The sequence below is a fragment of the Porites lutea genome, chromosome 2 (assembly GCF_958299795.1).
Source record: "Porites lutea chromosome 2, jaPorLute2.1, whole genome shotgun sequence".
Classification (NCBI taxonomy): Eukaryota; Metazoa; Cnidaria; class Anthozoa; order Scleractinia; family Poritidae; genus Porites; species Porites lutea.
In genome coordinates this window covers 38,293,949-38,297,341 of record NC_133202.1, presented here as the reverse complement: position 1 = coordinate 38,297,341, position 3,393 = coordinate 38,293,949, and positions in this window count along the sequence as shown.

Genomic DNA, 3,393 nt, shown 5'->3' with positions numbered 1-3,393 from the left:
GGAGAAACTTTTGAGATTTAAAACCCGAAAATGAAGGAGGCAATTTGTTTTCTTCCGGCTGCCATCGATGGGTGAGTGGAGCCACAGTTTTTGTGATGTCGGAAACTGCCAGTATTAATATAATATTTGCTTTTTCTCAGCGCTGGAGTTTTCATTATTTCATTTGGCCTACTGCAAGAGTCATCGTAGCTCTACTTCGTCGGCTTCATCGTAGTCGTTAATGATATGTATATCTCTGTGGCCTGTGACATTGGCGATATGCTCTGAACTTACAATCTTTGCTTTCTTCATCTTCCTGACTGTTGTTTTTCTCGCACAATGATTCGTAAATTTTTTTCTCACTTTCTTTTAAGGCTAGTACCAGCTACGGATACTTTCATTCGCCCATTAGTTTAGTTTGGACCAGATGTTTAAATTTTCGGTTTCGTTTGCTACTGAGGTAGAGAAAAACAGACCATCGCATGGATGTTTTAATAGAGGTCTTCGCTCGACAAAAGACTCAAAGGGCGCGATCCATTCAACCAAAATTCAGACCGGTCCGACCGGGAAAAGAGGACCACCTCAAAAGGTGGACCTGTTTTTTCGAAACGTTTCCGGTTGGACCGAACCGATCCATTGAGTTTTGGACCGAAATTTCCGGAAATTTTGGTTGAATGGATCGCGCCCAAAGAGAGCAACCGGAAACCTTTCTCCTCCAACAAATAACGTACGTGACTTAAAATCCCTGTTGTTATCATGGAAAACTTGTATCCTTGTTCATTGAAATGCCGGAAAAGTGTAGCTGTCATGGTTTGCGTGTAGTTGCAACCGTTTTTGTCCTTTATTTTTTTACTTTAGCGTAGTCTGTTACCCGGGGGGGGGGGGGGCACTCCCATACATTACCTATACCGATATGTGCCGCCCTACGGGGTCGTGATTTTGAAGCTCCTGATTTAGAACGGGGTATCCATTTCCGAGGCGTTTTCTAGAACGGGGTATAAAAAATTGTGGATCAAGGCTTTATCTTCTGCTTAAAATTGTTGCTGATTATGAAGAAGCATTTATTTGATGTATAAGTCGAACGAATAAAGAAATATCTTTAAAAAAAAAACAGGGCTATTTCAATTTACAAACTTTCTAGAACGGAGTTTAAAAAATTGGCCCATTTCTAGAACGGGATACCAGTTTTAGGGCAAATTCTAGAACGGGGTATAAAAACTGGGCCCATTTCTAGAACGGGGTGTCAATTTTAGGGGAAATTTTTTTTAGAACGGGGTGCCAATTTGGAGTCCCGGGCGGCACATATCTACCCAAAAAATACCCAAGTGCCCCCCCCGGGGTCTGTTATAAGTAGCTTGTTTTTTAGTTTCTCTGGCTCATTTTCCTCGATTTTGTTGACAGTATTTTTCGCTTAGCACCCCATTTTCAATACATTTAGCCAGAAAGACGTTCTTTTTACTGAGTTCGGGTTTTTCGAATATTTTTTAAACTTTTTTATCGTTGGTTTGCGTCCAAAATTAAATCTCGTCGTCGTCTGCAGAAAACCATGGCCATTTCTTGAATGTTGTTGTTAAAACAGCTCTAATCTGATTGGTTCTTTGTGGTTTCTTTTGTGTTTTCATCCAATCAGAAACCATTTGTAATTTGCACTCGTGTTACAAGTTTTGCACTCGTGTTACAGAAGAACTGCACTCCGTTCTCAGCCAATCAGAATTGCGCAATTTTTTCGTGAATATTATTAGGTCTGAAATCATATGCGTGATTTCAAAATCGAACGAGCGCGCAGCGAATTACCACTTAATTATATCCATTTTGAAATCACTCATTTTTTAAAAATCTGTATTGGTCCACAAGGCTGGTTTGTAAAAAGAGGAACCGGAAACTCGTTTACATGTACATGTCAACAAAACAGAATGACAGATGTCCCTTTACAAAAACTCATTGGAGCGCAAAGGAAACAAGAGTCAACTTCATTCATGTAAATGTTCAAGCAGTCCTAAATTCTTGTTACTGAAGAAATAGTCTTTTTCAAAGTTTAATCCTCGACGTCTGATTCAATAACATAATCCCTTCGCTTCTTCCGCGGTTGTGGCTGAGGCATCGCGTTTTCTTGGGAGAAAAAAATCGAAAGTACAGCCGGAGTAATTCTGCGATGAAGCAGGGCTACTAGTGAACTTTGACCCGGGCCAAGTTTTTTTCAGCACACGTAAAAGCTGCCATGGTCGCTGCCATGCAGTACTGAAACTGTCAGGGGTAAACTTGGTGGAAATCCTGCAAAACCAGCTGCCTGAAAATCAGGATTAAATCCCATGGCCTGGTGCTTTCAAGGGCTTTTAAGGGATTCCGGCTGGTAATCATCTCCGTCCCTTTTTTTTTACTTCGGCCTAGAACTTGCTCAGGATGTTGTCAAGCTCTTCCTGCGCCATTTCTAGCCGGGGGAGTACTTTAGGAATTTCTGGGTGGGGATGTGCCGCTAGGACCCTGGAACCCTTAACCTTTACCAGAGCTAGTTCAGCTGAATTTTGCTACCCTATACTAGAGTAAACTCCCCAAATCCCCCTATCCTAGAGTAGCTGTTTTCCAGAAACTACTGAGGTCGCTAGCACAGTCTAGCCAAAACAAAACCTTATACCACAATCCCTAGTTTAGATAAATCTTCAACCAACTGATCATTTCCCTGAAAAATGATACCCTATTCGAGACCCAAATGCTCTGATTTATATACCCTATCCTAGAGTAAACTGCTTGAAAACCCTACCCTTCACATCGGCACATATATAGCCCATATATGGCAGTACTCCCCCCCCCCGGGCATTTCTATGTTTACGTTTTCTAGATGGCGGGACTGGCACCAACTTTTGAATAAATTCATCCACTTTTTTGTCGAGCGGGAGGTATTTTTGTTGACGGCAACCGCCTTGAACTCTTCAATATCTTCGCTTGAGATTTCTGGGAACCTGGTGGAATCTACATTTTGTACTTTCTGAGGTGGCTCCGGATTTGTCTCCTGGTTGCTGGACTCGGGATCGCACGGATCCAGAGCGGATGTGGAGGAAAGATTATTAAAATATTCATCAAACTGGACACTGAATGTCGGAAACTCCCCTAAAAGTACTTCTTCAGCCTCTAGGAGCTCACAATCATCCTTAAGAAACTGTAAGTAGTTAAATTCGTCCAATTTTGCCTTTGTAAGAAGACAGTTTCGGCTACAAAAAATTAGCCCAAACTTGCCAAAGTGTGCTACACAATATTGCCTTTATTTGTTTTTCGTTTTCCTGCAATTTGATTGGTTACTTTGAATGATCCTCTAAATCTGATTGGTCATTTTGTTTAAGTGGTTGGAAAAAAGATGCGATTTAGAGCACAGAATAAGTGATTGAAAAAAGATGCGATTTAGAGCACAGAATAGTGCGA